The following is a 26,431-nucleotide window of genomic DNA, read 5'->3' on the forward strand; positions in this document are numbered from 1 at the left end:
ACGTAGAAACATAACTCCAAAAGTAATGCCTCCTATCTTACACTGTCCCATAATGGAAGGGGTGCATGTTGATGATATGTAAGTAGAGGTTGAACCTTCCCACCAATATCTATCAATTTTTTCTTCAGTTAGATAGAAGAAGAGGGACAGACAAAATGACTTCTGACATGAAATGCTGATGAAACAGAAGTGTGTTATTCTTCCATGTGGGAAAAATGTCCATTGACATTTATTGCTGCTTGCTGAATGTTTATGGATACCAAACAGTGGATGTGAGCATAGTGAGGTTGTGGGTAATACATTACAGCAGTGGTGGAAGTGACAGTGGCAAACCTCCAATGGTGTAGATTTGTATGAGCATGGTATGCCTGCTTTTGTTCAGCACTGGTAAAAAGGCATAGCTAATGGTGGTGATATGTTAAGAAATAGTGTTTTATAGGCGAGAATGTGCTTTTGTCATTGTGCTTTTTGTATCTGTTGTAGTTTCCATGGTAATACATTGGAGGCATTACTTTTGGAGCTACTCTCAGATTTATAATTATTTTAATTAATTAATATTAAAAGCTACTGTAGCTCCTCATAAATTCTCCATGGCAGTTAATCATTTATTGGATGATGTGAGTTTTGCAGTTCCCTCTCTGAAAATACACTACTGTCTGAAAAGTCCTTGGCTCTGCTCAGCAAAAAAAATAGAAAATTTGTATGTTATCAATATTATATTTTTCCTAAAGCCAAAACTAGCATCATACAAGATACTATGAAGGAAAAATTAACTCTGTCTCAGCTGATATTAGGACAATAATCTGTGGTATAATGATATAGTCTTAGGAATACTAGTCTCAAAATTCATGCAAAAAAAATGATTCAAATTAAAAAGTCAAACAAAATAGTCACAAGTAACTACTACTGTTGAGGTCACAACAGTACCTGTCTGGAAAACTTTTTGTGAGAAAACACAGGCAATCACTCCCAACATTAACATGAGATTTATGATAGAATTGTGAATTTCCAGATAAAGTGATCCATGCAGTGGTTGCCATGTATCCTCATGCAAACTAATCACCCAGAAGGAGAGAATTTTAACAAAATATGCTATTTTCAACTTATTTGAAGTCTCTTTAATGGCAGAGAAAAATAACACAAAAAAAAAAAATTAAGCAGTATATCTTAGATAAGAAAACAGCATGGTTAGAAGAGCCATAACTAGTAATGGTAATATAGTTCAGTCTTTTAAAGCTTGAGATGGATTTAGTTCTTTCAAAGATTTTTGAACCATCAATGAATTGACTCAAAACATTATATTTTCTATTTTTTAATGAACATAGTCTTTCAAAATCCCCTCTAATAGACATCTTGGCTACATTCCTTTTTTATAGCATAAATGTTATTAGAGTAGTTTAATCAGTTTTATGCCAAAACTTATCTAGGCATTACTAATGGCTTTAACTAGAGTATTGAATGATATTTGTTCTCTCAGAGCATGGCTACAAAGGGTTAGAATGACAGCAGATAATTTCATACTTACAGCTTAGTCTTTTAATCAGAGGTATTTCAGAGCTGTACTGGGAAAATGAAATTTTCTGCAGTATTAAAACATCAAAAATGCATATCAGGATAATTGCTTGCACAGCTAATAGACTGTTTTAGTATCTTCTGTGTGGAGTGTATTCTTGTTAACTTAGCCAGCACAGTCTTGTCAAAGTTTAATGCTTCAGATGCAGCATATAATTTTAATTGAATGCACAGTACTTCTTATATTTCAAACATTATGGTATGTGCACTGAGATAGAAATTTGTAGTTTGCTCAATAAGCCTTATACATACTGTATTCAAATGAGTTGGATCTTCGTTTTATTCTGTTTTCCTTTTTTTGGCTAAGTAAAAGCCTAGGTGAGGCAATTCAGCAAAACTCAGCTGGGGAAGATGCATGTTTATTCCACAAGCAATTAGTGTTAAATTGAGGTTTCTGGGATATGTCTTTATCTCCCTTTTGCTTTATAAAATATCAATTTCTTTATCCATTTATCTTAATTTCCAACATCATGACTTCTGATTATGATCTCAGACTTGCCATTAAACCATCAAATGCAATCACAGAAAGCAATAATTTGCATTATTCTCATGCTGAATATTGAAATCTTTGAAAACTTAAAATGCTATAAGAATTTTCTACCTTTATAGAAAAGCCAGAATCCTTTGTCTTTCTGATTTAAAGGCTATACCTATAGAAACCTAGCAAAGATAACAGGCATACCTTGCATCAAAAAGTTATTTAAGAATCCAGGAACTTATAACTGACTAGAGTACCAATGTCTTGTCCAGAATTCATACCTTGTAGACAGATGGATGGACTATTGTTCATGGTTTTTGTGTAACTGATACCAAACGAACTCAGTGGGACTGAAAACTGTCTAAGTTAAATTTTATCATCCCACTTTTGCTTTGCAGCTGATTGTGTAGATATAAAGAATGGATGCAGTGTGATGGCTACTGCATCCTAGAGTGTCAGCCCTAGTAGCTGTTAGTTTTCCCTTTCCCTGAGGTGCAGTCTCTTGTACTGAAGATATATAGACCAGCAAGTCAAAATCTAGCATGCACATGGAATAAACTTATATTTTCCACCTTTAGCTTCTTGTCAGTTTAATCTGTACTGGAGAGACTATAAAATCCAATTATCATTTGCATTGCCAAAGAGTATCTATGCTGGTCATTTGTCCAGTCTTGCAGAGATAAATCAACGCAATTAATGAAATAGCTGTGCTATGGACATCTTGTGTAGAAATAAATTTCAGTTAGGTCACTCTGTGCTCATGTATGTATGTATTTGGGTAGTAAAATAGATCTGATCTTCTCAGTCTAATATGGTGTAGTATGGTGAAAATTATCATATCATATTTCTCTGAATACATTTTGAAATCTGTCACAAGCGCAGATTACAGATCCAAGAGGAAAAATCTATTTTTCACAGGTTTTCCAAATTTCTTCTGTTTTCTAATGGTTGAGAATTAAATGAAATGTTTCAAAAGACTCTACTATAGTGTTTCTCAATCTGTGGTCCAAGGAAAAAGCATATTAAACAAATGTAATTTATTCAAACATACATTTAATCATATATTCTCTCTAACATGGCATGAAGCAAACTGTAAAAAGGTAATAGCTAACTACTATAAACACACAAAACTCAAAACCTTTATAAAGAGTGAAATTGAATGTAATGGTTGTAATTCTGTGTGTGATAGCAAACTTCAGCACTGGATTTATTTATTTTTTTCTTATGAAACATAGGGCTAATTCTTGTAAATTTGGGTGTAAGAGCTCCAGGAAATGTAAAAATACTGACACCATTATATTAAATAGCACCTCAATTTAAATATTTCTCCTTCAACTGTAACATTTTATATTTTCAGTATAGTATATTCAAACTGATAAGTTAAAGGGAAACATGACATATTTGATTCAATAAATACTTAAATGGTACTGTATCTAAATACCTAGCCACTTACTGAAATAAGTTTCATATACAACATTTATGGTGTCAAAGGTGCTTCATTTCTTTTCACGGATCTCTAATATTCCATATAGTAAGCTTTGAAGACACAAGAAAATTATGTGCATTTTCACATGCTCTCTTGTGCCTCAAAACAAAAATGTTAGTAAAACATAACAGTAATTTTAGTACATCTTCGTTTTTGTATCGCCTTAAATGCATACGGATAATTCACAAGGGAGTTCTCCAGAAGAACTGATATAAAGAACTGAAATTCTCCAGTGAGTCAATAACGTGGACCAGATGAGATCTGTAAAGAATGATTGTGTCTGAGATGAACAAGGATTCTGGCTGAGGATATAGGAATTATAATTCTACAATAAGGGATTATCTGAAGAAATTTTTCAGTACGTGATTATCAGAAAAAGTTTTTGTTCTTGCCCCAAACAATCCCAGGGATTAAGAATCTCATTTTCTCTGCAGAAGAGAGGGTCCCTTTCACAGAAATTCAGAACTGCACAAGGAAATTTATTGGCAAATGATTAAACATAGCATCTTGTGTATTTAATACATCAGTTTTAAATCCTGTTCTTTGAAACAAGATTTTGGTGTAACTTGAATATCTAGCTCATACCAGCACTGGCATTTGCACATGTATGGAAGTGTCAACTGATAAGGTGAATTCAAAATTTTTCTTATATAAATTGTATATTTGCAACTGTATATTATAATTCTTCTACCTCATCATGCAGTTATATGCATGTCAACAGTTTACAAGCTGGTTCCTCCCAGTTTTGCAACAGATAGGGCTGGGGACCCCTGGACCCATGCCCCATGAAAGGGGAAAGGGCAAAAGGGAGAGGATAGGGAGATGGGCTTAAAAACAAAACAGTGGCAATGATCTGAGGAAGAAAACAAATTTACTAAATAAGATACCAGAATGCAAAATAGCACAATATAATATAAAATTGAAGCTATAAAATGAGAATGTCCAAGGCGAGATGGCTAGTGAACCTCCACTGCTGAGATGTCCTGCAAAGGAGAAAGAATCGGGACTTACATGCAGTTTTATCTTTCCCTCTAACTGGAAAACAAGAACACAAAGCCCTCTGGGGCACATAGTCCTCTTCTGAGAACCAGATACCCAGAAATTCAGCAGACCATGATTATATCTTTGATTTCTAGTGCCTCACGTGATGTCATGATGTCATGATGTGGAATACCGATAATAAAAATCATAAAACCATGACAATGAACTATTAAATTTTTTTTTGCAGAAGAAGGATTTTGCTTATTTTAATTTTTACACTTAATTCATTAGCATAATTTAAATGCATTTTTTTGTATGTGTAGTTATTGAAGCTCAGTTTTCTTCCCACTGAACTTAAGATACAATTTAATGTATGTTTAGATAGTTTTGGCATATGTAAAATCACATTAAATAATGTCAGTTATCTCTGCTTCTTTGGAGATTTCTCAAATACTTAGATGCATTCTATTGCTCTATATTTTCCTTCCTCATCAAAATCAAAGTGAACTCCCATCAGAGGTGTTATTAGATGATTGGGGTTATGATTTATTCTTAAATCAACCGTCTAAAACTTAATTTTCTCATCTTACGCCACTATTATTCAGTGGAGATTCAGAAACACAAAGTCTCATTGGCTTAAATTCAAAGTAAATTTAGAAATTAAAGTGTCTCAATGCTTAACTTTTAAACACTGGTCCCAAGGATGGAAACAATTCTAATCTCCCTATATGTTACATTTAAAATCTTAAGCTTTTTAAATAGTAGCCAGAAAAATAAGCACGTTAAAGAGACATCCATGCAAACTCCATTTAATTTGTTCTTCTCTGTTTTGAGAAGATAGAGTCTACAATTCTCACTTGCCGTGTCCTTGTAGCATTGGTACCCCCTTGTTCTGGATGCAAGCACAAATTCAGCAGAGAAGCATCGAAAATAGATCAACTGTATAAAGGGGATCAAATAGCACTAAGCCATAAGAAGTAGCCAGATAGGTTTTAAGCTTCGGTCAGAAGCTTTCAAGGAAGGAGTGAGGAAGCCTCAAAGCAATATTTTCCAATTTTTCAGATCTTAATTGCTGGTTTTCATTTGGCATGTAGATACTTTGGCTATGTTTAGGCAAGTAAAAAGAAAGGACTAGGACTAATATTGGTACATCTAAACTATCATCCATTCCTCAGACTGAGGGTTGAACTTCAACCATACTGCATGGCAAGAGTACTCTGTACTTTTCTTTAAACCCACTTTGCTCTCCTCTAAGTTTGCCTCAATCTGGATTACTTGTGTGTTAGTTATTATGAAATAAAACTGACAAGGAGCATGTTAAGGATTAACCAGTCTTGTACTCAATTCCATGCCTTGCTCATTTTTAGTTTACTAATATAAGTATTACATTTGTGAGATAGGATGAAAATTAAATACCTCCAGGTTTTCAAGGAAACAATTCCTACTACACAAATTAGAGGAGAAGGGTTGTTTCTGATTTTCACCCTTGTGTGGCAAGTTTATTCCCCAAGGTATATGTGATGGATCTGGAGGTTAGAGATGTGAGGACCCCCATCTAGTTAATGGATATGACATTGATTTTCTCTAGTTAAAGAAAGAAAAAGAAAAAGAAAAAGAAAGAGAAAAAGAAAAAGAAAAAGAAAAAGAAAAAGAAAAAGAAAAAGAAAAAGAAAAAGAAAAAGAAAAAGAAAAAGAAAAAGAAAAAGAAAAAGAAAAAGAAAAAGAAAAAGAAAAAGAAAAAGAAAAAGAAAAAGAAAAAGAAAAAGAAAAAGAAAAAGAAAAAGAAAAAGAAAAAGAAAAAGAAAGAAAAAAAGAACTTTTTTTTCTCAAATTTACGATAAACAGTCTAACACAAAAAAGAGAAGGGCAACATACATCATCTACCTGGACTTCTTAAAAGTCTTTGACATGGTCCCTCACTACATTTTCAGCTTTAGTTTAAGGCCTTCAGTTTCAGTTTCAGACTCTCTCATTTTATTTGATTTATTAACTTCAATTCTATTATTTTACATTCTGATGTTTTATTTAGTAAATTAGTTTTCCTCCTCAGATGCTTGCTGCTCTTTTGTTTTAATCCCATCTCCCAGTCTTCTCTCTTTTCTCCTTTCCCCTTTCCCAGGGTGTGGGTCCATGTGTCCCCAGCCCGCTTAGTCATAGAACTATGCCAAACTGGCCCATAAACCATTGACAATGAAAGCAAGAGCACCCTCAGCAAGTCTGTGGGTGGTGCCAATTAATATACTGGAGAGAAGGGAAGCCATCTAGAGGGACCTGGACAGGTTGGAGAAGTGAGCCTGCGTGAACCTAATGAGGTTCAACAAAGCCAAATGCAATCCCAGGTATTTATACAGCCTGGGGGAAGAACTCCTGGATAATAGTACTACTAAGGACTTGTTAGACATGGTGCAGGAAAAGCTGAACATGAGCCAGCAGTGTGCACTTTCAGCCTGGAGGGCCAACTATCCTGAACTGCATATAAAAAAGGGGTGGCCAGCAGGGAGATGGAAGTGATCGTCCCCCTCTACTCAACTCTTGTTAGGCCCCATATGGAGGAGCATATAAACAGGAGTGGGAAGAGCTGTTTACATGGATTGAAAATTATAGGACAAGGGGGAATGGTTTTAAGACAGGGAATATTTAGGTAAGATATTAGGAGGAAGTTTTTCACTCAGAGGATGGTGACACACTGGAAAAGATTGTCCAGAGACGCTGTTGATGCCCCATCCCTGGAGGCATTCAAGGCAAGGCTGGATATGGCCCTGGGAAGCCTGTTCTAGTGGTTGACAACCCTGCCTATGGCAGGGGAGTTGAAACTGGATGATCTCTGAGGTCCTTTTTGACCCATTCTATGATCCTATGATTACCTGAGCCTCCTAGAACTTTGCTGCACTGTGACTTTTAGACTCTCAAACAGCTTAAGTAAGACCATCAGTCTTGCAACTTAGACTCTCAAGTCACAGGAGCTTGATAATTTGTCAGTTACTAGACAATTCATTCCAAAGTTGGGAATACCATAGCAAACAGCTTCCAGGGTCAGTGGCTCTAAGAGCAGGTCTGTCCTGCAGACATATCCAGAACAAACAGGTTATCTGAACTTGACCTAGCTTCTGATGGGCAAAGCTTTCAGGCTTTGTTTTGGATGTAGTCTTGTCAATCTATCCAACAAGACCTTCCAAAACTTGGCAGCAATAAATTGATTGGTCTAAAACAGCCTGCTAGGACTGGATGATTTGACAAATGTAGTCAAATTGGAAATCAGTCTGTCATGGTTTTATGATTTTTGTTATTGGTATACTACATCATAACATCATGTACTGCAGTGAGAGTTAAAGAATTAATGTTCCAACTCTGTGGATCATTGATAGTTCTGGATATACCTGTCTCAGAACAGAAGAACTGCGTACTCCAGAGGACTTTGCATTGCTTTGCATTTTTCCGTTTTACATTCAGAGGGAAAGATAAAAACTGTTTCTGTCACAAGACACAGTCTCTTCCCTTTCAGACTGACCCAGCAGTGAGTGCTTGCTAGCTGTCTCTCCTTCAGTGTTTAGTGTAAGGCCTTTGGTTTATCAGACACTCTCTTGTGTTACTTTGCATTCCAGTATCTTATTTAGTACATTAGCTTTCCTCCCCAGATCGTTGCCACTGTTTTGTTTTTAAGGCCCATCTCCCTTTTCCCTTCTCCCTTTTCCCCTTTCCCTTTCCCCCTTCACCTTCTCTGGAGAGTGGGTCCATGGGTCCCCTGCCCCAATCATCACAGGACCAGGCTGAACCAGCCTGTAAAACGTTGACACAGTCATACAAAAAATTTAACCTCAGTAAAAGATTCAATGAAAATACAGCCCTGGGATATATCTGACCATCTGCACTCAAATTAAGGAGCCAGTTCTCACTAAGGTCATCGATATAAACTATGTGCATGGTCTCATCAGAATTACTCCCTAATCACAGTGATTTTATAACTAGTAAGTAAGATTTTTACAATATAGTAAATAGGATGTCTGTTTCCTACTCAGAGAAATTGTTTTCTCCATGCAGAAAAGCTTGCACCTAATACCCCTGCTTTGAAACAGCTTCTAAAGCTGATCTGCATAGTGGAACATCTTCAAGATATAGCTCTGGAGCTGCTCAACAGTGTTGTTTTTCACTGCCTCCTACCTACTTACACCAGCTTGCACCTTAGGTTCAGATATATTTCATGAGAAATACTTAAGTGTATATATGAATATGTATTTATATATGTATTTGTGCACTTATGTTTGAATTCCAGGAATCAAGTCATTTACAGGGATCAAATTGCAAGAACCCATCAAAAGGATAATCTCCATAGAACATCACTCTTAGGGGAGCACCTGATTAATGTAATAAAAGCCATCAAGTGCTCTGTCAAATATACTGGTTGATGTACAGTAGTATAAAGGACTTCCATAGTGTCACACTATCTTCTTATGTTTTCAGATTCAGTGTTAACAGATGCAGAAAATGACACCCAATAACAATAGAAAAAAGTATTATAGCTTGACAAACTGATTTCTCAAGGTTTACTGCCACATCTCACATATGTCTTTTACCCAAACCATTCAATCTGTTTCAGTGCAAAATGAGGAAATGAGTAATTTTGGATCCTAAGTGTACTGAATAAATGTTATGCCTCTTTTATAGCATTTATTTTTCTGTAGAGATCTTTTCTTTCTTCAACTACTCAGAAAACTCCCAAAAATGTGGAAAAACTGTGTAGTTTTATTTTCAGTGTCTAAAATGAAGTATCTAATATATATATAAATTTTAAATAAAATAAAAATAAATAAACAAAAAAGGAGCTATGTGTGCTTTGTAAATTGGTGTCCTCTAAGGACACTCAAATGGAGAAATCTGAAATTACTTGTTTCAATCTGAATTTCTGAATTTTTTTCCAGGTACTTTTTCCTAAGACCTCTATTGGATTTGTGAAAAATGCAAAAATCTAGTTACGTGTAAGATTTAGTGATAAAACAGTAAATACCATACAAGATGTTTAAAGTATTATAAGGCAACTCAGAAAGTCAGAGGCAAGTCAAACACCGAACGTCTCTTTTATTTTGTCTAGGCAAATGATCACTCTTTGAAACATACCAAAACAGATGTGAAAAGGCAGCAGACTTTATGCAGCATCCTCAGTAATTTTTCAGAAGGATGGCATCATGGATATACACAAAATTGGCTTAAACAATGTTATATGATCTTGTAAAAGAAAAGTTCAGCTAGAACTGACCTGAAGTGACAGAGAGCAAAATTCAAAAGAGGCTGTACTTATACATCAGTAGTTACATATAAATTTAGTTTCACTACTGATGTTGGAAGAAAAAATCTAAAATAAGTTATCAAAATGTTAGCAGCTTCTATACTTTGCTGACTAAACTTTTATTCCATCAGTTCCTGTCTCATTAGTGAAAATAATAGTTGATTTTGACATCGTGCCACGTCAGAGTCAGGTACCCAAATAACAGTACAGACTATTCTACTGTTTTCATTTAAGGAAAACAGAAGGAAGATCACTTGCAGGGCAGAACTGCATGAAGAGTGCTTGATAAGATTCCATTAAAGTGAGCTGACAGCAAGTTTAGAAGAGAACTGGGAAAACCTTGCAGGGACAATATCTGGGAAAGAAACAATCAGTTTGACATTTCCAAGGTTGAAGTTTTCACATCAAAAAGGGAGTCAAGGGTTTCTGCTTAAAGGCAGCACAGCCACTTCTTGGATAATTCCAACTGATTCTGGACTTCAGAAATCATTGTCTTCCTATGGTGAACATGACATATAAAGAGTTCTGAACACTAAGTATTGTACAAAATATTGCTGTTGGCGCTCTGTATCTTCCCATTTGTATCTTTCCCTTCTAATATTGAAACTCATTTAAGTGTTAAAACTTACTCCACTTCTTTTCTTTTTTTTTTTTTTAATTCTGACATATCCTCATTAACATCTCATTTCTAAACAGTTAGCTAAGGAAAAGGACAAAGAAGGAAAAGAAAATTAGATGCAACTCTATGGGGTATATTTTCACCTTGATGAGCAAGAATAACTCATTAGTGGGTATTCAAAGTCACACACATACTTCAAGGGAATAATACCCTCAAGATATTTTGAAATTATTAAAATGTTAAAGTGACAGTATTTGTTTTTCACATAAAAGTGTAGTCAATTAACCATAGATGGAAGTATGTATAATTAAAATATATTCACAAAAGACAAAAATAATCAGTTTTGGAATTCCTTTTTCTTTCTGTGAGGGTAGGAAGAAGAAAATGTGAGAATAAAATAGCATTGTAATTTGAAAGTTAAAATGGCTAAATATATACACAAACTGTTCACAACTTAATCACTGCAGGGACTTCTGCATAGTCTTATTCTCTTTTGGAGGTAAAGAGAGAAACAGGCATTGAGAGAAATATCTGAGGCCTGACTGTATCCCAAATTAAATGCAAATATTATAGGACCAGATAAAAACTTATTTTTTTTTTAAATTAAACGGTACTGCATTAAGGATTTAGACATGAAAGGTGTAAACTCCGTAGATCAAATATATGTTTCAGTGCTCTGCTGGAAAACATTCAGAATATTTTAACAGAGAAAATGACCCTTCTGACCTATGATAAATTCCTGAAAGAGTCTTATTTGTGGGTGAATGGTCATTAGATACATTTTGTTCAGTTGCAATATCCTGTTGAGATACATTTGTTTTCTTTCCAAACGGTGCTTTTCTTCAACAGAGGCAGTTCTCTCCTATTTTGGTAGTATACATGACCATGATACATTCTTAGTAGAACTTCATAAAATTATTTTTGAAGATTCAATTATCATTTATCAGTGCTATTCCACTGAAGTGTTTAAAAGTAGACACAAAATGACTATTTATGTATGAAAACTTAGGAAATAAGTCTCTAGTATTTCCCTCTGTGTTCTTTCACAATTTGCTTTTAAAGAAGTTCATAACTATTCACGACAATTCTTGTCACTTTACTAACAGTCAAACATTGTGATCCAGAACATAAACTGGACTGCATCCACCTGTCTGTGAAGATGTCAGCTCAGAAAAGTCTCAAAATATTTACTAAGCCATTTTCTTATTGAGCCATAATGAGAAAAAAGCTTTTTTTCTTCTGCTGTTTGCCCACCTCTGTAAGTGCAGATAAAATGATTTGACATATTTTGGCATGAAGAATGTTGTTTCCCTCTCCATTTATATACTACAGCTCATTTTGTGTTAATAATATTTAACATAGAAACTCATAGTTAAACCAGCATCTTCATTCATCTCTATCAGTGCAAAGACTTCTCAGTAAACATCAGAGGAAGCCACTGAAAAACACTGATCTTGCTTGCTTGTTTTCCAATTTGGCCTGAAGGTCAGAGAAGATATTTTGTCTCATTTGACTAATTTGAAATTGTGTTTAACAGAGGAAAAAAAGAAGGGAATATGAAACAAGTGCTACACGTAAAATATCTTTAAAGGAAAAAAACAAAAACAAAAGCAAAAACAAAAACAAAAAACCTTTAGAAGAGAAAGAAATTGCTTTGGAACTATGAAGACCTTTTTCATTTTTTTTTCCTCTGGCTGATACAACTTTACCTGACTTTAATAGGTTAGTCTGAAACTTTATAATGTGTCTGAAAGAAAAGTTTTCGGAACATTTCAGTAAAAGAGGTCCAATAGAACATAAATTAGGTAATTACATTAATAAAGGTTTTTTTTTCATTCATTCTTTGCTTTTTTTTCAATCTTCACTGTGTGTACTCTAAATCAGAGGTAAGGCAGCTCACATCACAGCAGGTAGCTGTTGTGTCAAGCACTGTAAGTATGATATGTTACTGTTTCAGCTGGGACAGAACTGTTTTCATCAGAGTGTCTGGTATGTTGCTATGTTTTGGTTCTAGGAAAAAAGCAATTTTGGTAACACATCAGTATTCATAATTGCAGCTAAGCTGTATTGTAGCAGCAAAGGGCACAAGGAGCTGGGAGGGAACAGAATTAGAACAGCTGACTTAAACTGGCCAAAGGGATATTCTATATCATATGACATCAAGTGAAAGGAGATTTGAAGGGGGTGGGAGGTTCATCTCACTCTCCACTGCTCAGTGGTCTAGCTGGGACTCAGCTGGGGGGAGGGTGGAGGGGGGTGGGGTGAGAAATTACTTGTGCATCACTTCTTATATATATATATAATCATATATATAATATATTAGTATCATAATCATTATCCCTATAAAATAATAATATCATAATCATTATCCCTATATTTTTCTCTTAGTAAATACTTTTATCTCATTATAACAGTTCCACTTTGTTTTATCACCAATTCTCTTCCCCAGCCCACAGGAAAGAGTAAGAGTGAGAAAACTAGTGTGTGGTGCTGAGACACCTACAAGGGTTGGACCACAACAGTTGGTTTATCACGTGATAAACAGATCAATTCCCACAGGATACAGAGGCACATATAAAATCAGCTGTGGTGTCACAAAATCTCTTCAACAGCTCTCTGAACTATGAATGGGAAACAATGAAGTTTCCTCCTCTTCTTCTCTGCCCTGGTGAGGCCTCACCTGGAGTACTGAGTCCAGTTCTGGTACAAAAAAGACAGACATGTCTTTAAAAGAGTCCAACAGAGCGCTACAAAATGATAATAGGACATAGAACACCTCTCTTATGAGGAAAGGCTGAGAGACCTGGGTTTGTTCAGCCTTGAATAAAAGAAGACTCAGGGAAGATCTGATCCATGTCTATAAATATCAAAGGTGTGAGAGACGAAGGGATGAGGCTGGACTCTGCTCAGCAGTGTGTGGTAACAGGACACGGGGAAATGGTCACAAACTGAGGCAGAGGAAGTTCCACACAAGTGCGCGTGGGAACTTCCTCACAGTGAGAGTGACGGAGCAGTGGCACAGCTGCACAGAGAGGCGGTGGAGTCTCCTTCTCTGGAGATGTTCAAGACCTGCCTGGACGCCTACCTGTGCAACCTGGGCTAGGGAGCTGCTGTGGCAGGGGGTTGGACTCCATGATCTCTAGAGGTCCCTTCCAACCCCTACAGTTATGTGATTCTGTGAAAAACAATTAGAAACGTCACAGGATAGGAAATAAGGGAAGGGAGAAGAGACAAGTCAATATACAAAGCCAGAAAATGTAATCTACATGTTCCATAGGTGGGCTGCTCCAAAAGTAATGCCTCCTATTTTATTATGTTGCCCACTATGTCAGAGGTAAGTATTTATGGTATAGCAGTAGAGGCTGAACATGCAATAAATATTCTGCTATACTTTGTTGCCATATGACAGATGGCAGCCTAGAGACAGTCTGGCAAAATGGGGTCTGAAAAAGAAGTGTATATGAAGTATGTAATTGAATTCCCACATGCAGAAAAAATCACACTCATTGACATTTATTGATGTTTGCTGAATGCTTATGGAGTTCAAATAGTGGATGTTAGCACAATGAGGCAGTGAGTGGTATGTTTCAGCAGCGGCAAAAGCATTGTGAAAGATAAGCTACATTCCAGACAGCCATGAACAGCTGTCACTTCTGCTGACACAGATTTTTAAAAGCACAGCATGCAAGCTCTTGTTCACTGCTGGCAAAAATGTATAGATAATGGTGATGAAAAATATTGCTTTGTAGCTGAGAATGTGCTATATCAAGTAGTGTTATTGTGCTCCTTGTATATGTTGTAGTTTCCATGGAAATTAACAGAAAATGTTACTTTTGCAGCAACATATTTACGTATGTGATGTGGCAGAAGACAGAAAAAGCATGCAACAGTAGGATCATTTAGGCATATCTCACCCATAAGAATAAAAGAAATGCCAGGTTCCTCCATTTAAAGTTAGAAATATGTTAGAAAATGATAGAAACATATCCAATGAAGATGGCTCTTCACAAGCCACCTCGAGGATATCATCATCTAGCACAGTGTTCACAGTGTTGTAATATCTTAGCACTAATCTATTCTCACTCAAGCCCATGGGTAAAAAGTATCTATCTGCCCCTAAGTGTTTGCATTATTCCTTTGCATTTTATACTGACTTATAAAATTACCATTTTCTATTTGTTTTGTCATATCGCAGGAAATTAAATCCTCAGAACACTGTTGCTATTAAAGTTGAAATGTCAAATTTTAAAGAAAATTACAAGATTGAATTTGCATATGCAATAATAGTTTTAAAAACTGTTAGATATGTAACTCCTGTTATTAAAGGTTTGATCAGATTATTGCATAGTTGTATGCAATTTAAGAATATAAGATATTTTCCAAGTGAATTGTGCCTCATTCTCTTCTGGAAACTGTTCATTGCCTAATAAGTATTTGATTATGTTCTGCTGCCTCTAACTTTTATAATGTTTTAGTTTTTGTTTTTCAGAACCTATAAATGCAGTTATTTTGTCTATTTGTTCCTTTTTTTAAAATTTATTCTTTCTTCCTTGATAGCAAACCTTTTCAAAACCAAATTCTCCTCATTGCCATATCAGCATGTTCTGAAACTGTCACATCACTACATTATAGTTTACCTTTAGTGTTATTAGACAATAATTTTAAGTTGGACTGAAACAACATTCCCAAAAGTATAAAGAAAAAAAAAAAAAAAAGCAAGATGCAAAACTCGCAACAGTATCATATTTGGAGAAAACTAAAAGTTGATTCATATATGAACCAGAAACTGCAAAATAAAGATATAAGGTTATACACTCTAGGAACCTTTATAGACTTTAAAAAATATATAGAAATATCTATCAATCATCTTCAGACACACATACACACAAAGTGTTTCTGTACCAGTCCTAATAATTGATTATTGCTAACTGTCAGAAGCACTGTCTGTGAATACAAGCATGGTGCTGATTTTGTCTATTTTAATTATTGTAGCAATTAGTCATTGGAACAAGAGTCACTTGGGAAAAAGTTTATCATTTATTAATCAAAATAAGAATTTTTCTTAATCATTTATTTTACAGGTGGCCCATAGCTAACAGAACTGAAGTTCATTTGAAAGATAAAGTATTATAGTGCTTCAGTAAAGAGTAGCACCTATAAGTGACCAATAGGAAACTAGTTCTGCTTTAATATTATGAAAACTCTGTGTAAGAGACTATTATTTTATACCATTGCCTCAAAATTTTCTGATGAACATGTCCAAACATGTCCAAGCTAGTCCTGGGAAAGGGTTGTGAAATCCTTTGTCTACGGGACAAGCAGACGGGCATGTCCTGGGGCAACGAAAGAGAGATAAGCTGCAGCTCAATGGCAGCTGAACACTCTTTTGTGTGGTACTCATCTCCGTGGGGAGACAGCCATCTCAGGGGATGTTTGCCTGGCATGAGCAGTTAGAGAGAGATTCTCTCCCAGGACTATGTCATGCCCATTAATAAATGGCAGATATCTAGAATTTCAAAGGAAAAGAACAAACATACTTAATTTTAAATATATATGAAAATACGTGCTTTTCTTGTACAAAAGGTGAATGAAATAATATAGCAAGTATTAGTGCACTCTAAAATAATATCCTAAAAATACTGTGTAATTTTATGCATCCATGTTGGTTCAATTTTTGTAACTAAATAATGAACATCAAGTCTTTATAATTGATGACATTTTGCCAAGTCTCTAAAAGACATATGCATAGATAATGTCACGTCTCCATGCAGTATAAGCTTCCCATAATTCTTGTCCTAAGAATCACATTAAACAGATGACTATTGTTATTAAAACATTGAAACACTGAAAGAAGTGTCACACTGAAATAATGAATGTGATATAAGTAATATGCATTAAAAGCAGTAAAATAGTATAATGGATAGAATCGCCTCATCATTACATTCAGTCTATTCATGGGCTCTTTCAACTCTGTCCTCCAAATCCATACGTAGATGGGTTTTCATTTTTCTCTTTAGATGCAGGAGATGAGAAATCTGTGAGGAATACATAAGAGAGATTTCTTTCTGTCTCCCAGTCAAATTTAATTGTTTTCTTTAGGCTTTTAAAGAAGATTTATGACAAAACTTCAGCATTATTCATTCCTTGAAATCCATTTTAAGTATTAAGGTCATGTTTCATTACAAAAGGAATTGACACAAAGATCATTGTATACTTGTATAGGTCTTTAAAAAACTGGGGAATGATTACCCAAAATTAAGAAAATGACCTATTAGATCATGGAATCATGCTTACCTCATTTGAAGGATTTGAACCATAGTAGCTATGTCTTTCATTTAGGCTGGTCAGTATGTTTCCAGGTGGTTGGAAAAAAAAAAAAAGGCTACTCTCTGTCCAGGTTTGCATTATGATTTTAACAGGAAAGCCTCATTCTTAATTACCAATTGCAGTTTGTGCAGCACAAATATACTTCCAAATATATTATTTGAACATATTTCATTAAAACAAGTGAAATAAAAATAATCACTCACATAGGCACAGAATAACCCGAAAAAGCTAATTTTTATGATTCATTTATTAACAATGATAGGAAAGTATAATTTTATGCCTGTTCCATTTCTTCCCTTTGCATTGTATGTGAACATCCATAATATACTGCACCTTGATAAGAAGAGTGGCCTAGTTACCATGATTTTTTGGATCCAACAAAGGAGGAATAAATATAAATATAACAATATCCAGGGTGAAATCTACACTGAACATATTAAGTTAGTTAGGCTTAGCAAAATTGATATAGATCTTTCTTTCCCCCTGGGCAGCAGCAAACTTGTAAGATTTTAGACTATTTCTGATAAAATTAATCTTCTTTCTCATTATCAGCTTCAATTTCTACTGTTCACAGAGAACTGCAACTTACCTTAATTTACATTTTGAATAGAGCCATAACAGTCTTTCCTTTGAAATAGATGGCATTGGCTTGAGAGAGCTTTCTGTTCCACTAGAGTCATGAGCTTGGAACAAAAGTAATGAGACAAATCTACTGAAACTTATGAATGAATTATTGCTAGAACATACAATACTTGATTTTTGCACTTCACATCAATCTTTTGGTAGCATAATTGCTGCAGATGAAAATAAAAGTGAGTCTCAGCTTTTTATTCATGTGTTGACCTTAAAATACCCCTTTTTCCAGATGGCCAGTCATCTCTCAGTTCTAAAATGTTAACTGATACCATTAAGCTCATTGTACTATTGCAAAACTGTACTTCTTAAGTTCTGTACCACATCAAGCATTTAGTGTCTATCTACAAAAAGGGAGAGGAGAGGGGAGGAGAGGAGAGGAGAAGGAAGGAGAGGGGAAGGAAAAAAGTTGTATAAAAGTTCGTATTTTGTTTTTTACATTTTCTATTCCATAATTTATATAAAGATAGGAGAACAGGACCAAAGTTAACATCTTAAATGATGATATTTCTCTCTTATTATATTCAGATATAATGGGTTCCCATGCTGTCTTTGAAAATTACTTAAGTGTTGCTTTGAATGTCACCTTTAAATGAAAAATTGGAAGTGTTTCAGCTAAAAAAATCTTGTGCAGACCTTTATAATAATGAAATTGCAGTATTTGGACACCATTAATCTCTTTGCTACTTTGCAGATCTGCAGAGAATGATAAATATTGAAAAAAAAGACCTTCCGAAAAATCTTTCTATTTCATAAGTTCATGAAAATGATGACATCTAATTAGTTTATTACTTCAGGCCTTCCCTTGAGATATGACTGACATCCACTACTACTTTCAAATAAAGCTTTTTGCCTATTCTATTTTTCTTAAATTGGATTCTGAGTTGACATTTATAGAGCTCTTTTCTAGTCATTCACAGTGCTCAGTATACTGAGGGGCTTCATTTTGTAGTTAGGACAATTATTTGAACTATCATCATCACTTAAAATTCACCATCTCCTCCAAACTCTGCTTTCCTATCTTTTCTATTTCTGCAAGGAATGATTATCAAGGTTAATGGTGAATTGTGAAGTGCAGTTACAGTTTTTATTCTTTATTCTTTATTTTTTATTTATTTTTGTTTTGCTTTTTTTAATCTGTAATCATTGAATCCTGGTTGCAGCTGGGAAAAAGTTGATTTTCTTCATAATGTCTGATATGATATCCTGGCTTGTATCAGAAATAGCGTTGCTATCAGGAACAAGGAAGTGACTGTCCCCTTGTACTTAGCACTGGTGAGGTTGCACCTTGAGTACTGTGTTCAGTTTTGGGCCCCTCACTGCAAGAAAGACATGGAGTCCCTGGATCATGTCTAGAGAAGGGCAATGAATCTGGTGAGAGGTCTGGAGCACAGGCCTTATGAGGAGTGGCTGAAGGAGCTGTGATTGTTCAGTCTGGAGAAAACGAGGCTCAGGGGAGACCGTATTGCTCTCTATACCTGAAGGGAAGTTGTAATGAGCTAGGAGTCAGTGTCTTCTCTTGTATAACTAGTGACTGGACTAGAGGGTTCAAGTTGCACCAGGGAAAGTTCAGACTGGATGTTAGGAATTACTTCTTCTCCAGAAGAGTGGTCAGATGCTGTAATGGGCTGCCCAGGGATGTGGTGGAGTTATTTAAGGATTGTTTAGACATTGTTTTGAGGAACATGATTTAGTGAGAAAGATTGGTGATAGGTGGACAGTTGGACTGGATGATCTTGTAGGTCTTTTCCAACATTGGTGATTCTATGATTCTGTGATTCTATGATGCTATATTTTGGCTTTAGGAGAAAGGCAGTGCTGATAACACACCAATGTTTTACTTGTTGCTGAGCAGTGCTGTGCAAAAACAAAGATATTTCAATTTTTCAGCTTCTCATACTGTCCTGCCAGTGAGGGGGCTGGAGGGGTACAAGTGGCTGGGAAGGGACAGAACCAATACTACTGACCTAGACTGAACAAAGGGATATTTCATACCATATATGTATTGAGAGAAGGGAGACTGTAGTGAGTTGTGTGTTGGCTTTTCCTCTCATGTAACTGGTGACAGGACTAGAGGGAATGGCTTCAAGCTGCACTGGGGGAGATTCAGACTGGATGTTAGGAACTACTACTTTTCTGAAAGAATGGTCATGTGCTGAAATGAGCTGCTCAAGGAGCTGGTGGAGTCACCAACCCTGGAGGTGTTCGAGGAATGTTTAGATGTGTTGAGGGACATGGTTTAGTGAGGATGATTGGTGATAGGTGGACAGCCGGACTGGATGATCTTGTAGGTCTTTTCCAACCTTGGTGATTCTATGATTCTTTGAAATTATATGAAAAAAGAATAAAACTGAGAGGAATTGCCTTAGGGAGCTCCTGCTACTCAGACCGGTTAGGACCTGGGTGGCAGTTAGTGAGCAATTTTTATGCATCACTTCTTTAATTTATAATTTATATATATGTTCCTCTCATTTCTGCCTTAGTAAATAGTTTTTATCTCAACCTACAAGTTCTACCTGTTTTTTCCCAATTCTCTCCCTCATCCTACTGGAAGTGTGGGGAGTGACTGAAAGACTGTGTGGCATTTAGCCACCTGCTGTGTTAAACCATAACACAGGGCTAGGTTTTGTTTTCACTTTTTCATTAAAAAAATTGCTGTTCAGTTTACCTGGAATGTCAGCAAGTCTGTTCTTTCTGACTTTCTCCCAACTCTTATTACTGACACCACAGACGAGAACAGCTTCCCTTAAAGATAAAAGATTTCAGCAATCATCTCTGATTCCTGTTAGTTTTCTCTGAACTCACATGGTCCCAAGCATATTGTTTTTACCCAGTCATACCAGGGCACACAATTGAGTACAGGTAATTGGCTAGTAAAAATGTCTATTTTATTCAGTTCTCCCCTCTACACTCAAAAATATCGGATATGGCAGTCATAGGTTCATAGGTTCATAAGGTTGGAAAGGACCTACAAGATCATCTAGTCCAACCATCCTCCTATCACTATCCCTACCCAACTACTAAATCAAATCCTTTAGCACCTCATCTAAACGCTTCTTGAACAGCGCTAGGGATGGTGCCTCAACCACCTCCCTAGGCAGGCCATTCCAGTGCCTGAACACTCTTTCAGAAAAAAAATGTTTCCTCAGGTCTAATCTAAATCTTCCCCGGCGCAACTTGTGGCCATTCCCTCTATCGTTATTTATCAGGGAGAAGAGGCCCACCCCCTCCTCACCACAACCCCCCTTCAGGAAGTGGTAGAGTGCAATAAGGTCTCCTCTGAGCCTCCTCTTCTCCAGACTAAACAATCCCAGCTCCCTCAGCCGCTCCTCATAAGACTTGTGCTCCAGACCCCTCACCAGTTTTGTTGCCCTTCTCTGAACACGCTCCAGGGCCTCAATGTCCTTCTTGTAGTGAGGGGCCCAAAACTGAACACAGTACTCGAGGTGCGGCCGTACCAGAGCTGAGTACAGGGGGATGATCACCTCCCTGCTCCTGCTGGCTACACTATTTCTAATACAGGCCAGGATGCTGTTGGCCTTCTTGGCCACCTGGGCACACTGCCGGCTCATGTTAAGCTGAGCATCAACCAACACCCCCAGGTCCTTTTCCTCTCTACATTCTTCAAGCCATTCTGCCCCAAGCCTATAGCATTGCATGGGGTTATTGTGGCCAAAGTGCAGGACCCGGCACTTGGTCTTATTGAACCTCATCCCATTGAGCTCAGCCCAGCTGTTCAGCCTATCCAAATCCCTCTGAAGGGCCTCCCTACCCTCAGGCAGTTTGACACATCCTCCCTACTTGGTGTCATCTGCAAACTTACTGAGGGTACACTCAATTCCCTCATCTAGGTCATCTATAAAGATATTAAATAAGATGGGCCCCAAAACTGACCCTTGGGGGACACCACTCGTAACAGGACGCCAGCTGGACTTAACTCCATTAACCACTACCCTCTGGGCATGGCCCTCCAGCCAGTTCTCCACCCAGAGAAGAGTGAACTTGTCCACACCACGGGCTGCCAGTTTCCTTAGGAAAATACTGTGGGAGACCATGTCAAAGGCCTTGCTGAAGTCCAGGTAGACTACATCAACAGCCTTTCCCTCATCTACCTGTCTGGTCACCCAGTCATAGAAGGAGATGAGGTTGGACAAGCATGACCTGCCCCTGGTGAACCCGTGCTGGCTGGGTCTGATCCCTTTATTGCCATGGACGTGTCGTGTGATTTCCCTCAAGATCATTTGTTCCATAACTTTCCCTGATACCGAGGTCAGGCTGACAGGCCTGTAGTTCCCCGGGTCTTCCTTATGGCCTTTCTTGTAGATTGGAGTCACATCGGCAAGCCTCCAATCTTGTGGGACCTCTCCAGATAACCAGGAATTCTGATAGATGGCAGAAAGTGGCTCAGCAATCACCTCTGCCAGCTCCCTCAGCACCCTTGGGTGGATAAATTCATCTGAATTATTATTGCTTCTTTTAATAGCTCTCATAAGAGGCAATTAAGTGCTTGAGGAATTGGGAGCAAAAAAGTATGTTTGTGTGATATGAAGAGCTCATTTTAACTTTTTCTGAAAATGAATGTTCAAAGTCACAAATATTAGTCTGTTTACCTGGCCATTTTGATAATCTTCAGTCAAATCAGCTCTTCCATATATGCGTGAACCACCACCAGTGAACAAATTACTTCGTTGTACTGTTATTCTTGAAAAAAAAAGTCTGTAAAAATACTGCAGAAGAGTTTCAAAACTTTTCTTTAGGCCTCACTTCATAGCTGCAGAAAGGCCAAACATCTTTATTCTAATACAGCTGTTTTCTGTGACTTAAATAGTTCATGGACTAATATAATATACTAAATTGGATTGATATATAATGTATAAATTGGTAAATCTTAATCAGTTGATTTAAGATCAATTTATCATAGTTTTTACTGTGCTGAGGGACAGTACAGCTGTTAGCTTGTAGAATGACTTTACTGACAGTTTGTTGAATTCTGTTTGTCCCAAGCTCAGGAAGTAGCTTAAACTTCATTTAATTTCTAGGTAGTGCTTTGCAGAGTGGGTATGTAGTGACACATTTTGTCTTAATTTAGGGTATTGGCACTGAAGTTTTTCATAAGGAGCCTGAAAAACCGACCCTTGAAATGGATCACTCACAGTCTTTCCAATAAGGGACACTTAAAACATGTCTGAATTATTTAAATAATATGGAAAGAAAGGCAACGTCAAGCCATTTAGGTGGGAAAAAAATGCCAACAAGCAACAGGGAAAAAAACAACCTCTTGGGAAGACAGAACAGGATTAGAATCCAATTAGCATCATTACAAAGAGTACAAGAGTAGCACCTTCCCACTTCATGTCCTTTATGTGGGTAATTTTTTTCTCAAGCAACCTCCCATTTAACATTTCTCGCATTGTCTGGCCTGTAAAAATCTCTGTGAAGATCTTCTTGATCCTCACAATAACTTTCTTTCTTTCTTTCCATCATTTCTGAGACCTGCTATATCCACTAAGAACTCATTTCAGCAAAGCATTCCCCTCCACTCCTGCCCCAGATGATCATGCATATCAGTAATTTAGTTTAGCTATGAGAACAAGGCTAGACATATCAATATCCAATGCTATTTGGGTTCTCTTAGAATTATCTCCATACCACATTGCAGTGTGGAGCACTGATGTACTCAATAATATTCACTGCTCCCTCACGCTTTCTGCCAGAGCCTAAAGAAGTTTCCGTTAAATAAAATTAAAAGACAAAAAACAAGTAGACATAAAGCTTGCATGAAAATGAGATAAATTTGCTTCGTTTGCTCTACTTACTAGTTGTAATTACAATTTCACACAGGGTTTGTTTATGTACAGAAGCAACGCCTGTTGGATCATATTAACTTCCATGTAGATGTATGAGCAATCAAATCCTATTAATTTCAGAGAGGATTCTCAAAGGGGATTCTGTAGTTGATGCAAATTAATTAAATGTTTTTTTGACAACACCAGCAAAAATAACTTGTATTAAGACCAAAATTTCTAAGCATGAGGAAACAGAAGGAAAAAACTGATAGCATAACTCTGTTGCAGTTGGAAATCTTTTGCTTTCATCAGCTGTTCTCAGCTCAACAGGTGGACTGTTTGACAAATGAGGATCTGGTTATAAGATTGTACTCAGAAAGTGGTAGTCAGTGGCTCAGTGTTCAAATGGAGATCAGTGATGAGTGGTGTCCTTCAAAAGTCAGTACTGGGACAGATACTCTTTAATACCTTCATCCGTGACACTGACAGAGGGATCAGGTACATCTTTAGAAAGTTTGCAGATTAAACCAAGCTGTGTGTTGCAGCCCACATGCCCAAGGGACAGGATCCCATTCAGAGAGACCAGGCTCAAGCAGTGGGCCCAGGAAAACATCATGAGATTCAACAAAGCCAACTGCAAGGTCTTGCACCTGGATTGCAACAATTCCCACAAACAATACAAGCTGGGAGATGAAAGGATTGAGCACAGCCCTGCCAAATAGGATTTTGGGGTAACGATAAGTGGAGAGCAGGACATGAGTCAGCAATGTGCCCTCACAGCACAGAAAGCCAACTGTATCTCATCCTGTATCAAATGAAGCATGTTTTGCAGGTCAAAGGAGATGATTCTGGCACTGGTGAGACTTCACCTGGATGTGGAGTCTTTAGTACTGGAGAGGTGTGGATCTATTTGAGCACATCCAAAGGAGGGACAAAAAAATGATCCAAGGGATGGAATTCTTCCTTTGTGAGGATAGGCTGAGAGAGTTGGAGTTTTTCAGTGTGGCGAAGAGAAGGCTCCAGGAGAACCTGGTAGCAGCCATTCAGTATCTACAGGTGTGCCATAAGAAAGAAGAGGACAGACTTTTTATCACAGTCCATTGTAAAAGGATAAATAGTTTCAAATGACAAGAGGGGAGAAGTGTGAGACTGAATATAAGGGAAAAGTTTTTTACAATAATGGTAGTGAAGAACTAGAATAGGTTGCCCAGAGAGGTGGTGGAAGTCCCTGTCTCACTCCAATTTATAGGATGGAGAAGAGGCTCTTTTTAATATATGTATACTCCATTCAATCTTCAGCCTTTATGTCTTTCTCATTCTTCTGTATTCTCACCCTCATCTGATAAGTAAAACAGTTTCATTTTCCTGTGATTATAGTGTGTTGCCTAATTCTTTCCATTCTGTCCCTATATTCTTTGTAGCCAATTCCACACATCCTTGAATCAAGGATTAGGATTCTTTCTGAATTTATTCGAGTTTATCTCCAGAGCTATCTCCACTTTCAATATTTCATTTAAATAAAACTGACTGAAGCTGTCAGAATCCTCTGTCCTTATCAGAGCATATGATGCCAAAGAATGCCTAATTCACCAGGGATTTTCTGTAAACGTTGAGTGTACAAAATCCATATCCATGCCTGTCCAGCAAACCTCACTCATGACTAATTTCATATTTGAATGCATTAAAGATTCTGTTTCTGGTTGGAATACTGGTGCAGAGCCAATTATTTTATAAGCTATTTTGCTGCCACAGAATGTATTATTTCTAATGTTAACTAATAGTAGGATTTGTTTGCATGTTTATGTCATGTTTTTTAAATAAAACTTACTTCAGTTCTTTAGTATCAGTATTGAAACTTGGTACAAAATCAACAAACACACAATGTGCTCGGGATTTCACCTGTTTTTATAAGGCAGAAAATAATCATGTTATGGTTTGTAGCTGAATGATCTCAGCATTCTTACTCAGCCTTCCACTGTAGGACAGATGCACTAAGACTCTAATAACATTTTCAGCTCTTTGCTGTACAGTATTTCCATGTCTTTACTCATGAGCCAAGAACCAGAAATGAAGATCCAGGTGTGTTCTTAGATGAAACGTTTCAGATTAAATGAAGTGTTTTCCTAAATCAGTATTCAGTACTGTCATTGAGCAAAAGAAAAAAAAGGTAATTATTGATACTGTGTTCTAAGAAGCAGTTGAATGGAAAAAAAGATATTTAGGAGAAAAAAAAAAAGGAGAACAGATATGTCTGAAGACAGAAAATAAAGTGAACAAACTAGTAATAAAATATATTTTTTAGCAAATGTAGAATCAATTACATTAGCTGTGAAATGTTATGGCATAAAGTAAGCATGTATGTACCACTGCCTGTGCAGTACCAGTCATAGTTTATGACAGTTCTTGCTGCATCAGTTTAAACAAGTAACAGCCAGCTTGAGCTGGACACTTTTGACACTACTGGACACTAGAGGGCAGTAAACGGAATGTTGCTCAGAGGAATGCAGTACTATACAATAGAAAACAAAACAGGAGGACTCAGGGACAGTGAGCAGAACGGAGGATTTGTTCCTCACAGAGCAGGCCTCTGTGTCAGGCTCCATTTTATTTTTCTCTGGGAACGAGAGTATGGCTGGATGCTGAGGTCATGGGCCTGTGAAATGGTGTTAATTTGTGCTTCAGTGGATTAACAGTAAGTAATGCTCCGAGTAAATTGGAATCGCTGTATTGCAGATGCATAGTGTAGAACTTCCTTCACCTGCTCCATTTTACATGAATATGCAAATAACTTGTACACGTTAGTCCTTATTCCTCTCTCCCATTCAGAGCTCTAAGAAACTTGCTAAGTATGAGCAAGAGCTCCCTGGTCTCAGACGGATGTGCAGGTTAAATAATTATGAACACAAAGAAGAGTATTTTGTGTTTGTTCAAACAGGCTTAAAAATAAGTGAGTCCGACAAGGGCCATTCAGCACTGTAGGCATCCCCGAGGTCCTGTGTACATATACTAGGAATCTTGGTGCTGCTGTCATAACCTGATGATTAAAAGCATAGTTTCCTCAGAGTCCTTTTACCTGGCAGCTTTTGTCAACTGTAATGTCAGGCATAGACTATTAGTCTCACCCTTTTGAGTTGGTTCAGGGAGTCTTTTATCCTGAAGAAAAATTAAAATGTAATTTAAAAACATTATCATGTAGAGCAATTGCATTATTTCTTACAGTCTTAAAGGCATCTATACAAGGTGTAATATCTTGGTGCCATTAATTAGT

The sequence above is a fragment of the Cyrtonyx montezumae genome, unplaced genomic scaffold, assembly GCF_038088225.1.
Source record: "Cyrtonyx montezumae isolate F1298 unplaced genomic scaffold, pur_monq_1.0 scaffold_0, whole genome shotgun sequence".
Classification (NCBI taxonomy): Eukaryota; Metazoa; Chordata; class Aves; order Galliformes; family Odontophoridae; genus Cyrtonyx; species Cyrtonyx montezumae.